This window comes from Spermophilus citellus (assembly GCF_964194105.1).
Source record: "Spermophilus citellus genome assembly, chromosome: 3".
NCBI classification, from domain to species: Eukaryota; Metazoa; Chordata; class Mammalia; order Rodentia; family Sciuridae; genus Spermophilus; species Spermophilus citellus.
Window position 1 is genome coordinate 126,446,588 of NC_138184.1, and position 14,291 is coordinate 126,460,878.

The following is a 14,291-nucleotide window of genomic DNA, read 5'->3' on the forward strand; positions in this document are numbered from 1 at the left end:
TTCATATAATTGAAAGTTTTTCAGCAATAAATGAAGTGAACTATCCACTCACAAAACAAGAATGACTATTAAATGCATATTGCAAAATTAAAGATGCCAGTTTGAAAATGCTATGTTAATTATGTAACATTTGGAGAAATATAAAACTAGAGTAATAGTGAAAAGATTGGTGCTTCCTAGGGTATACACAGAAGATTTTTCAGGTACTATGATATTGTAATAGTGGGTTCTATGAGTTCATTGATCTTCACAGCCCAAAATGTTACACTAAAATATGCAAAAAATATTTTAAAAATTAAGATATCAGAGGATTGTAGAATGTGGAACAGAACATGTCAAACAATCTAAGTTACAAATGTTTGAAACAGCCTCACAGAGAGAGGTGAGTGAAAGGTGCTGACTAAATCTTTGGAAGTGAATCTGTATGAGTAAGGATAACATAAAGTATATGTAAGCATACTCCAATTGCCAAATTGTTCTCACAAATATATAGGCTAATAACTGCTCTATATGTAGACTGGAATTGAACAGTTCATTTCAATGGATAGTGGAAAATAGGAGCCAGGCTTTGTATGGTTAGAGTGAGAATTTACAGATAAATACAGGGGGAGACCAGAATTATCCCTGTGGCAATAGATTAGAATTGGAGACGGCCACATGAACTCATGTCTAGCTTGATATAGTCAAAGATGGATACATATAGAAATATTTTCAGACATATGTATATATGTGTGCTATTTTCTTACTGAGAAGCCTAGAGTCAACTACAATCTGGTATTAATGAGCATACCTGCTATTGGTTTCTAATGGCTTTTTCAATGTTAGGAACCAGAGCTGCTTGGAGAGAGAGGGAGGGCTGATTCTAGGACTAGGGAAGAAAATATACAAGAAGAGCTGGAAGAATCTGTCTTGTAGCACAGGAAAGTACAAAAGGACTATAAAATAATAAGCAAGCAAAGATAACACAATGATTGGGTATGTCAAAGGGACACAGAAACCAACTGAGAACATTCTCAGTGACCAAAACTAGAACAATCTGAATAACAAAGCAGTATCAGACTAGAAGTCGATGAATAAGATAAACATACATGCATCTATAGTGATATAAAATAAAGGGCTATGTAAACAAATGGGTAAGAAAATAAATCTTCTCATCCAAAAAATTCCAGAATAACTTAGGTAGTTGTTATATTCCAGCTCCTTGGATGTAGAAATTTTCACCCCTGAATGTATCCTATGTGTACCAATTTCCTCCTAAAGGTAGCATAGCATGGCAAAGGAGAACTAAGAGTAACAGTGGAGCAACCTGACAATAATCTTACATCATGTTGATAGGATATATCATTGATCTGCCACAATGAAAATGGCCATTTACCTATATGGTTTTCTTCATACAAGCCATTCTCCAGTTTAATTTTGAGAAAATGACCTGATAAATTTCAATAGAAGGAATTCCTACAATATATGTGAATAGTTCTTAAAAATTTCAAGGTGGACTGGGGATGTGGCTCAAGCGGTAGCACGCTTGCCTGGCATGCGTGTGGCCCAGGTTCGATCCTCAGCACCACATACAAACAAAGATGTTGTGTCCACCAAAAACTAAAACATAAATAAATAAATAAATAAATATTTAAAAATTCTCTCTCTTTAAAAAAAAATTTCAAGGTCATCACATATAAGAAATGTTTGAAAATTTTATAGCCAAGAGAATTCTAAGAAAACATAACATTTAAATGTGATATAGTATACTAATTTATTTTCTATTATTGAGATTAAATACCTGAGTCTGTGTAATTATAAAATGAGGCTTATTCAATTCACAATTTTGTAGACTCAAGAGCATGGCTCCAGCTTCTGCTCAGCTTTAGCCAGAAATATGGGAAGATAGGAATCCACAAATACAGGAGCCAGGATTTTTGCCTTCTTAAAAATCTACCCTCAAAGGAACCTACTTGAGTCCAGTGAGAACTATATTAATCTCTACTGAGAGTAAGAGCCCTAGTGACACCCACACTGCCCCATTGATTGTCTTATCACCTGTCAACATTGCTACACCCCTGGGATCAAGCTTCCAGTACATGAAACTTTAGGGGACAGGTCATACCCAAACCATTTCATAAGGTTTCCTGGATGGGACCTTAGAATAGAAAAATGGATCTTTTGTTTACAATGAGCAAACAATAGAATTTAGTTAATATAAATATTGTTTTATTAATCATAACACATGTACTTTTCAAATGTAAGATGTTAGAAAAAACTGGGTGTGGGACTCTTTGTACTATTTTTGCAGTTCTTTGAATCTAAAACTCTTCTAAAAAATAGTCTATTAAAAACAATGAATGGATGGAATGGCATAACAATGGTTGTGGTGCAGGAAAGCCTTGTTAAGGAAAAGAATGAGAAAGGTTGGCAGCCAAAGAGGAAATTGCTGTAGGCTTAAGAAACAGCTGATGCAAATGTTCAGATGAGAGAAAGAATGGCCCTTAGGAGGCACCAAAGGCAGAAGTACACTTCCACCACCCCTATCATCAGTCAGCTCTTCTCTGCAAGCAGAAGTGAATGGAGATGAGCATGAAAGAGGAGGTTGGAGGGCTGTGTATACCTCATTGAGAATCTTTCTGCACAAAGGAAAACTATTATTAGAGATTTTCAAGCAGAGGAGTATCATGATTAGACTTGTGCTTTTCAGAAATGTTTTTAAGAAACTGAAGTTTTGTCATGGTTTGGATGTGAGGTGTCCCAAAAAGCTCATGTATGAGAATATGCAAAAAGATTTAGAGGAGAAATGATTGGGTTTTGAGAGTCTTAATGAATCAGTGAGTTAATTGTCTGATGGGATTAATTGAGTGGTAACTGAAGGCATGTGGGATTCAGCTGGAGGAGGTGGGACCTCAGGGGGCATAGTTTTGGGGTATATGCTTATATTTGGCATGTGGAAATGTACCTGTCTCTCTACTTTCTGATCATCATGTGAGCAACTTCCCTCCATCATACTCTTCTGCTAAGATGTTCAGTTTTACCTTGAGCCCCAAGGAATGGAGTCTGTTGTTTATGGATTGAAACTTCTGAATTTTGATAGCCTAAATAAGGTTTTCCTCCTCTACAGTTGTGCTGGTTAGGTCTTTCAGTCACTGCAGCAAAAAAGACTAAAACAAAAAAATGTACCAGAAGTGGGGTCATTCATGTGGCTAAACTGACCACAGAGTTCAGAAGATTTTCAAGCTTTTTCGAATTAGTTGGAGGAATTTTTAGATGTGTAGCAGTGTAAGCTGGAAATGCTTTGGATTGTTGTAAACAGACCTTAATGGCTGATTTTGGTGAGAGCTCAGAAGACCCAAATACCAGTAGAATAGTGAAGACAGGGTTCAAGAGAGTTTAGAGGAAAAGGAGTACCATATTGATAATTGGACTAGAGACCATTCATGTCATGCTCTGGCTGAGAAGTTGTCTGTATTTTGCTAGTCTCCTGAGATTTTCTGTGAAGCTGATTTTAAAAGTAATGGACTTAATCTGACAGAAGAAATATCTAGGCAGCATTGAATTCAGGTCATGGCATGAATATTGCTGGAAGCTTTTAGCCAAGTTTATTATGATATTCAGGAACAAAAAAGCAGAGCAGAAATATTTGAAAAACTACAACTTGAATGGTGGGGGTAAAACTGGGGCTAAATAAGTTGTGGTGGTTAAAGACTATACTGCCACTAAAGAAATACTAAATATTTTGCTCAGAGACAATGAGAAAGATGGCTTGAGGGCATCTCAGGAACTGGCAAGATTACACCCATCTCAGGCTCAAGGAAGTAAAAATAAAAATTCTCTTGGGAAGACATGGGTGGGTTACCCTTCTGGCACAGAGTTCCTAGAAAGTTTTTTCAACATGCTCACCTAACCCAGGCACTCAGAGTTTGCTGCAGCAAGGGTCCCTGGGGGCTTGGCTACTATTTGATATGGCCACAGACATTGGTGTCAACTACATGTTGCTGGTTCTGCGGAAAGGCAGGATGCTAGAGTTAGGGGGTCATGAAGACTTCCATCAAGATTTCAAAAGAAGGCCTGGGAAGCCAGGAAAAATGCAGCAGAATTGTAGCTTCTATGGGCACCCACTAAGAAGACACTGTATGAAGATGTAAGGAGGAAGCCAAAGCTGCAGTGGAGACACTCAAGATTTAGAAATGCGAGTACCATGAATCGTCTGCTGAGGAAGGCTTCAGGAATCGAACAGGGACAGACAAGAGAAAGGTCATGTAAACTGCAATCAAAAAACCACAGGGGTGGAGCTACACAAGCCCTTTGAAAAGAATATCACCATGCCAAGTGCCCCAGATGTCAGATGTGGAGCTATAAGACTTGTTTGCCCATTGGGATTTTAGTCTTGCTTTGGTCCTTTCCCTTCTTTCTATGCCCCTATTTTTGTGAATGGAAACTTTTATTCTGTACCTTTATGTATTACATACTTGTAAATAGCTTTTGATTTTTATAGGAACTCACAATGCAAGTTTGCTCTCAGTCTCAGAGGACTTCAACTTTTGGGCAATCTTTAAACTGTTGAGATTATGGGAACTCTTGGATATGGAGTAAACCCATTTTTCATTGTAAGATGATCATGAGCTTTTGAGGGCCAGGGGTGGAATGTTATGGTTTGGATGTGAGGTGTCCCACAAAAGCTCATCGTGAAACAATGCAAGGTTTAGAGGAGAAATGATTGGGTTGTGTGTGCCTTAACCCAATCAGTGAATCAATTACCTGGTGGGATTAATTGGTAACTGAAGGCAGGTGGAGTGTGGCTAGAGGAGGTGGGGCCTTGGGGCTGTGGCTTTGGGGGATATATTTGTATCTGGTAAGTGGATATCTCACTCTCTCTCTGCTTCATGATCATCATGTGAGCTGCTTTCCTCTACCACACTCTTCTGCCATGATGTTCTGCCTCACCTTGAGCCCTGAGGAATGGAGCTGGCCTTCTATGAACAGGGTCCTCTGAAACTGTGAGTTCTCAAATACACTCTTCCTCCTCTAAAATTGCTCTGGTCAGATCTATAGTCACAGAAGCAAAAAAGATGACTAAAACAAGTTTGTTTTTGCTTTATCTCCTTTCCCTGCCATTAGGGAACCATTAAGGCTAACCCTGGGCTACCTTCTTTAGGGTAGTCAAGTGGAAGGGAGCCCCTCAGTCCCAACCCCAACTTGCTCCCTCCTTCTCATCATTTAAAGCCATAAGTAGATCTTATTAGAAAGTTAAAATGCCTTATTATTTTCATATGTTTCTCCCTGAGGGCTGTCAAGGGTGCCTCAAACTTGTTCTGTAATCACCAGGAGCCTTGGAAAATAGGCTTGTGTCTTCTCTACTTCACACATAATTTTCAGTAATTAGTTATCAATTATCACTCTGCTCCCGAGACAAGTGTAATTTCTTTTCCATGATGTGTTCTTCTCACCAAAGCTGTGCTGACAGGCAATTGAGTCATATCTTTCCCAGCCCGCCAAAAGCCACACACTAAACACAAAGGGGAAAAGGGAGAAAATGAAGTGATACCCACTGGATAATAGATAATTAGATAATTATTCATAACTGAAAGCACACCTTGGAATTTACATTCAAAATGAAGATATTTGGCAAAAAGAATGCTGATGTCAGTTAAGGGGGAACTTTATTTCAGAGGAGTAGTTCTGCAGGTAGGATTTAGTCATCCTCTGACTATTTATTTTCTCTAGCCTTTTCACTTGCCTTCATCCTTTTAGCCTTCCTTCTTTTAGCCTTCCTTATTTCCTGTAATCTAAACTCCTCGACATCACTAGAAAGAACAAAATATTTTGCCACCATTGAAAGCAAACAAAGGTGTATGTGTGTGTGTGTGTGTGTGTGTGTGTGTGTGGTGTGCACAATTTACATAACCTCCCTTTTTCTATATATTCAGTCTCTTATCCCCCCCCCCCCACCTCAGTGGCCTTATGGGTTAGGCTTCAGCAATACTGAGGTGTGTGCATGTAGGTCCCCAGGCCTGACACTATGTGAACACAAAACCTTGTTTCCTTATTTCTAAATTCTGTCAAAAGCATCATTCTCACATGTTTTATTGTGAATAAAACATCTGGGTGTCATTCTTGATCATCCATCCTTTATTATTGATAGCAAGTCATTAATACATGCTATTGACACCCCCCCATTCCATTCTCACGTTTTTCAATCTTCACCAGCCCCATCAGAGGATACATCTTCTGACTCACAATCCAGTGCCCACTACTATATGACTGTGCTAACTTCATTCCTATCTCTTTTTCGCCACTGTAGCTTCCCATCATCTCACTAAACTCTTACAACTGGAATTAGACCACATTGTTTCCTGCCTTCAGCATTCCATTGATTCCCATTATTCCTACAATAAAATCTATTTTTTTTCAAATTTTTGACCTTTGCTCCATAACACCTCATTAGTCTTCTCTCCTTCCTCTGTTCCATGAACATTTCTTTTAATGAATGATAGGAGTAGCAGCACTCTTAGGCTTGAAGGATTTCTTATGGAAAAACTCAGATATCACCTTGTTATTGTCCATTTGGGAAAGATATGGGAATTGCTTTTCACATTTCCCCAACAGAGTAGAATACAGCATGGAATACAGGTCACTGGGCTCAGTAACAGGGATCTTTAGGCCTGACCAATCTCTCTTCTTTCAGGAAGAGCCCTCTTGAGCCAAGATCTGGCAAGAGGGCTCAAAGGTCTTCAATTTTTTCCCACAAGATGTGGGTCTGGACCAGTAGCTTCAAGCTTACTTAGCAGGCATCAGGGTTCAGATCAGTGACAAATATACAGAAATGAGTTCATAGACAAATAAGATCATGATACAGGAGAATAGAGAGAACTCTTGTCCCAACCAAAGTGGGGATCTACAACTTAGATATCTGCAAACATAATTCACTGCTACGGAACTAGAAAAAGAAGAACTGGGAGTGGTGGTGTATGCCCATAATACCATGGCTCAGGAGGCAGAAGCAGAGGGATCACAATTTGCTCAGCAACTTAGTAAGGCCCTGTCTCAAAATAAATAAATAAATAATGGGGCTGGAGATGTTGCTCAATGGTTAGGCATCCCTGGGTTCAATACCTGGTACAACCAACCAACCAACCAACCAACAAAACAAAACTAACAAAGAAAGCCCACATTTATTAGAAAATAAAGATCTGAACAGAAACTAATGAAATAGAGACTGGGGAAAAATAGAAACAAAGAGCTATTTTATTTTATTTTTTTTAAAGCTAAGCAAATTGACAACACTTGAGCTAGACAACACAGGAAAAAAAGATTCAAATAAACAAAAAATGAAAGAGGAGATAATACAACTGATGTCACAGAAATAAAAAGGATCATGAGAGACTACTGTGTACAATTTACACCAACAACTGGATAAACTCAAATTCCTACACAAACAAAAGCCATCATGTCTGTATTAGTATTAGTAATCTTTTAATATTTGAATTTATATTCATCTTTAGTAAATAATAAAAGCTACAATAAAATGTGCCTTAGAGGCTGTTTGGTGGCCTCCACTGGCTGCTGGATAGTTTCTCATGGAGATGAGATGTTCCAGGAGAAGCTTCAGAGTGATATTGCAATTTTGGAGAATGAAAAAAAGATACAAGATGAAGATACAGAGGCAAAGATGGAGTGTGAAGAGATGAGGGAAACAGCAGTGGAAGGCCACAGTTGTGGGAATGGAAAGGAAAAATGAGGAAAGTAGGAGAGGCAGGGGAGCAAAAGGAGGAAGACCTCAAAGATCACCCTCATCACTAATGAGGTTCACATCACTTGCTTGAACTTTAAAACTGAGGCGAGGTCCCCTTTCTTGTAGTCTCTCCTTCCTTCCTGGTGTACATTATCTTAGGCATGTGCACTGATCTGCCTCTGATGCCCAAGAGCATTGACATCTGCACCTAGGCAGACTGGTGCTCAAGTTCCTTCTCCTTTCTGTTCTCCACTGGCCTTGTACGACTCGAAGACATATTTCCAGGTCAATAGGAAATGCAGTTAAATGCTATTTTCTGAGGAACAATAATAAGTGAGAAGGTAGAGGGAAAATATTAGGAAGGAATAGAAAAGAAACAGGCTGAGATGTATAGGGAGGATCTTTGTATAAAATCGTCATCTCTAAAGTCCTATAAATTGAATACCAAAAACACCTGGTAAACCTTTATTTCTCTCTCCTTATTTGGTGTCTGGGCCACATCCAAGCCTCCTCCTACAGTGTGTTCCTGGTTTCTCTGACAGTTTTAGTCATATTTTTGTTGCTATTATCAAAAGATCTAATAAAAGCAAATTTGAGGAGCAAAAGTTTATTAGGAGATCATGGTTTCAGAGGTCTCAGTGCTTGGTTGGCTGATTCCATAGCTTTGGGCCAGAGGTGAGGCAGATCAGCATGGTGGAAGAGTATGTCAGAGGAAAGCAGCTCAGGACAGTGCAATAGAAGCAGAGAGAAAAAAAAGAATATAAATCCCAAAGGCATGCCCCCTAGTGACCTACTTCTTCCAGCCACATCCTACCTGCCCTCAATTATGGACCAGTTAATTCTTATGAGGGATTCATGCACTGATCAGCTTGAGATGCTCATACGCCAATCATTTCCTGTCTAAACTTTCTTGTATTGTCTCACACATGAGCTTTGGGGGGATACCACTAATCTAAACCATAACACTGTCCTTCCAAATTAGTATAAAAATTTAAACCTTCGTTTTCTTTCATTCTCACTAATATCCTGAGGCAGAGATAAAGGTCACTGAAAATTTGTAGATGAAGACACTAAATACCAATAACATGATTCACTTTAAAATCTGTGACATTTTTACTCATCAGGTTTCCAGCTTCTCATTCTCCTTACCTCAATCAAGGATTACCTGCACAGGAAGGTTGGGCAGGATTTCAATCCATGAGTGAAGAGCTTTTCTCCCCAAGCTCATCTATCCCTTAGCAAAATCTTTTTTTTTTTTTTTCTAAGCATGTTCATCACAGGAGAAATATTTATTGACACTTTGGGATGGTATAATAACATGTAATAACTCATATGATTTTCTCATAATGACATCAATATGGAAAGGATTTAAAGTTAAAAAAAAACACAACTTCCCATATGGTAGATTAATAATTGCTGGATGGCAGGATAAGTAGGATAAGTTTTTTTTTTTTTTTAATCTTAGAAGAACTCTCAAACTGTTTTCTACTGTGAATGCACCATTTCACAGTCATAGCAGCAATGAATGAGCATTCCAGTATTTCTGCATGCTCATCTTACAGAAGTTATTTTCCTTTTTTGGAAAAAGATCGTAGCTATCTTATGGACATGGAGTGGTGCCGCATTGTAATTTTTATTGTGTTTAATTAATGATTAATGATACTGAACAGCTTTTATGTGCTTCTTGTTTATTTGTATATCTTTTTTGAAGAAATTTCTATCTAAACCTATTAACATTTTTTTAATTTGACTTTTTTAAAATGTTGAGAAATTTATATATTATGGATGCTAGACTCTTATCAGATATGACTTTCAATTATTTTCTCCCTCCTTGGATTAACTTTTTCCTTTACAAATGATGTTCTTTGATTCAAAGAAAAAAGTTTTAATTTTAATCAAGTCCAATTTATGTATTTTTAATTTTTTGTTTATACATTTCATGTGATATCTAAGAAACCATTGTCTAATCTAAAGGCATACAGATTTATATTTGTTTCCTTGTGATAGTTAAGCTCTTATATAGGGAGTGAGGTAGAGTCCAAATGCATTCTCTTGCATGTGGAAATCCAGTGCCTATCACCAATTACTAATACGACTACTCTTTTCCCATTGAATTGCTTGGCATCCTTGTTGTGAAGCAGTTTACAGTTGTTATTGTGTTTATTTCTGGACTTTCAATTCTATTACATTGGTTTATATATTTATCCTTATGCTAGTATCTCACTGTCTTGATTATTTTAGCTTGGTGGTATATTTTGAAATTAGAAAATCTTTGTCCAGCTTTGATCTTTTTCTTTAAGATTATTTTGGTTTATTCATCACGTCTTGTATTTCATTATGAATTTGGGGATCAGTTTATTTATTTCCACAAATATCACATTTGGAATAACATGGAATCTATAGATCAATTTGCATTGTAATTTTAACAAACAAAGTCTTTCAATCCTTGAAAACGGACTGCTTTTCCATATACTTAGATCTTCTTTGACAACATTTTACAGTTTTCAGTATACAAGTCTTAAGCTTTGATAAAATTCCATCATAAGTATTTTAGTTTTTCTGGTGTTATTTTCAATGATTTTTTCTTCATTTTAATTTTTAATTGTTGCTAGTATGTAGAAACTCAATTGATATTTTTATATTCTTATATCATGCATGTGTTAAATTTGTTTATTTGTACTAACAGATTTGTGTGTACATTTGCATGTGTATGTGTGAGTAACTTGTTTATGGTTTTTCTACAGAAAAGATCAAGTTATCTGAAAATAGTGATAAATTTGCTACTTTTTAATAATTTCAATTTTCTGGATTTCCTTTTTTCTTTTTCTTGACCAGTTTTCCTGCTGGAACTTCTATTACAGTGTTGAAGTACTATAGCAGCATTAGATATCCTAAGAGATTAAATTCATATTATTGTATGAATACAGTGAATTTCCTTGTATTAGCAGGAAAGCTTTCTGTCAGTCTTTCACCATTAACTATGAGGTTCTCCATGGGTTTTTAAAAAGATGCCCTTTATTAGGTTGAAGAAGTTCACTTCTAATCCTAGTTTGTTGAGTGTTTTTATCACGGAGTATTATTGGGTGCTGTTGAATGTTCTTTCTGAATCTATTACAAAGATCATGCAGGATCTTCTTTCCCCCATTATACCTTTAATATGGTGTTTATAGTGATTGATTCCTATATGTTGAGCCAATATTTTATTTCTGGAAAATGTCCTACTTGGTCAAGGAGTGTAATCCTTTTAATAAGCTTCTGGATTTGGATTGCTGGTATTATCTAGATAGACATGCGTGAGATTTGGCAGAAAATATCTGTGAAGGATAAAAGAGGAGGGAGCAGGAGTAGGTGAGGAGAGACTTCTCACCATGATTCCAACAACACCTGTGAGAGCAGAGAGGACAAGAAGAACTTGGAAGAGAAAGTTCTGCCTGGGGTGTAGTTCTGAAAATGTCCTAGTCAGGCTGATACAAAGTCACCAAGGAGAATAGTGCCTATTTGAGAAGACTCACATTAGAAAGAAATGAACAGGTCACTGCCCTACTTGGCTGACACGACCAGGAAAAGTGGGGCCCCAGCCAGGCACTATGATAACTTCCAACGTGTTCCCTTGAAGTTGGCCCACTGACTCTGCTCCCTACAGCAGGGGCCTTAAAGATCTGAGTAGATTAAATCCATGGCCACCATAAATGGGTAGGAGATGGAAAGGTGAATAGTTGCCCTTCTTATGAATCCTTGTAAACACCCTGTCAGCCTCTGGAGCTGACCCTAGTGACATTCATGGATGGTCTACTGCCTTAGGCACACAGACCAAGTCTGTGGTTTCCTTCAGCCCATGCTTCAGCTTTCTCTCTGAATCTGATGGACCAGAGCATGGAGCCTCATTGCTTAACCAAGAATTGCTTTATGAGTCTCCTTCTGGGAGTGCTGGCAGATATAATTTCTTGGCTTTATTATCTTGTAAAGATGTTAATCTCCCAACCACAGTGAGGGGTTGTTTCTGTGATTGATTCTGCTTTACTACTTGACATGTCAACGAGCTTGCAGAATCTCTGTGCCACCTTGCAAGGTCCCTGTATTCTTTATCTGTCCTAGAGAAAGTGATGAAAATAAAACTGTACAAGCAGCACCTTTTCATATTCCTGCCCTGGGCATCCATCATGAGTCATGAGGTGAAGGATGGGAGTACAGCCAGATGCTTCAGAACCCTATGTGAGCTCTGCAGAAAGGTCTGGAATCTGTAAGAATCTCAGGAAACTGGTGCCATTAAGTAGGACTCTGCATAAAACACCAAGACCTGATCCAAACTGTCCATGGAAAACATAGAAATAGCGAAATATTGAGGCTTCAGTTGGAAACTTGCCAAGCATCTTTCCTTGCACCATGGCCAGCTCTGTTGTTCCTATGTTCCTGCTCTGATTTCCTACACCTAACAATGTTTTTTTTTTTTCTTTAATTTCTACCTGTATTCATGTAATCATGGAAATGCTATAGACACTTAGCAAGCAGTAAGGTCAGGAATCAAAACAGGGTTTTTTATATTGTCATTCATGTCTAAGGCTTCCCCTTAGCTTTTTAGAGCTAGAGTTTCAGAATGCACCCAGTCTTCAATTTTCAACTATATTCAGTCTCATTTTGTAAAAACCAAAATTTGTTTGAAAAATATTCATTCATTTGTCCAATAGAGTGGGTGTATACTTTGGTTGGGTAGACTCCTACCTGCCAGGCTTCAAGCCTAGTAGTAGGAAGACAGTGTTGAACAAGAAAAGAAGCAATGCCTACTGTCCACATTAATCATTTCAGGTGTCCTGACACCTTCTCCCTGTTCTTGTCTCTATGGTATCATTTATGTTTTTAGTGACCTGTTATTGTGATGATACTGTTATGAATAGTTCACATTGATTTTCCCAGAAACTCTATCATGGAGACTTCTTCAGACTCAGGGGCTATCTAGAGCAAGGGCAGTGTCTGTGACACCTGCAGATGCACCTCCAGAATGAACCCAGAAGAGAACAAAGGTGTGAAGGAAAAGGAAGCAGTGAAAATATGATCTGGAGTCTGTGGCTTTATAGGATGTAGAAGCAACCTAGGCCTACAGCCACATCTATAGTTATTTTAAATTGTTGGGGGGCGGCACACAACGAGTTTGGGTAAGGAGAAATTTGTTGACTTAGCCCTGAGATTTGATGTCCTGAAAATGGTAGGAAGGGCCCACCACTGGGCAGCCTGATGGTCCTCCCAGGTGTTCACACTGCAATAACACAGAAACACATAAACACACACACACACACAGGGTTGGGGGAGGGAGAGGGAGGAGTGGCTGTCAGAACTTAAATTTACAGCTCTGGAGTAGAAACATTTTATTTATAATGTGGATGTTACCAATTAGAGCAATACTTTCCTTTTCATGAACATAAAATGAAATGGTATGTGGTGAAGTAGTGACTATTCCAAAGCCAGTTTAGAAAGTATTAGGTACAAACATTACGATCTTTTGATTGTTGGGGTAAACCCTCATTTAAATTGGTATGATCTAGGAAAGTCAGCACATACTGTAAAATAATTACATGCGTAATGAAAAGAAGATGTCATTTCCTAATTGTTACATCTCATTGTAACCATTTTTTTCCCTCTGGGCCTAAATATGTTACCTTTTTTAAACTCTTGTGTCCTCTAAATTATTATGTAAAGAAATAGTTTTGGAAGCAGAATCAGCCATATACATTGTGACATGGAGAAGGGTCTTAACTCCTTTGCTTTTGAGTGTATGGTGTTTCCTTCCACACACCACCTTCATCCCCACATCTCAGTGGAGCATAGAATTGAAGGACTCAGCCATTTTACCAGTCAACCTGCACCTAATGCCAGTTCTCCATCACCTAGTTGCTGGGCGGCTGAGGGGACATGAGAGTCACATTTAGAAATGGAGAGCCTGAGCATGGTATGTCTAGGTTGGAAGTATTATAATATACATGGTCCAAACTTATGATGGTTTTACTTAACATTTTCTAGTTTCTGGTGGTATGAAAGCACAGCTGCACATTCACTCTGCCTTTCACTTTCAATAGAGTGTGCACTCAATCATATGGTGTATTCCACACTTGGTGACAAAATAGGCTTTGTGTTAGATGATTTTTCCCAACTATGCTAATGTAAGTGTTCTGGATGTTTAAGTTAGACTCGGCCAAGCTATGGTGTTTTGTAGGTTAGTTGTACTAAATACATTTTTTGGGCTTATACTATTTTCAGTTTGTGATGCAGCCATGAGACATGACCTCCTGTGAGTAGAGCCACGTCTGTAGTTATTTTAAATTGTGTGTGTGTGTGTGTGTGTGTGTGTGTGTGTGTGTGAGTGTCAGGGGTAACAAAGATTTAGGGTAAGAATAAATTTGCTGACTTAGCTCTGAGACTCAGTGTCCTGCAAGAATTGTGCTACAAGGTGACTAACACAAGCTGAGCAAAGAGAGGCCATTCTGAGTCCTGACTTCAAGTTTGGGTTGAATATGGGCAAATCATTTCATTTCTCTGAGATTCTTTTACCTTTTCTTTAAAGGAAATGAAGAGGAACAGGAGT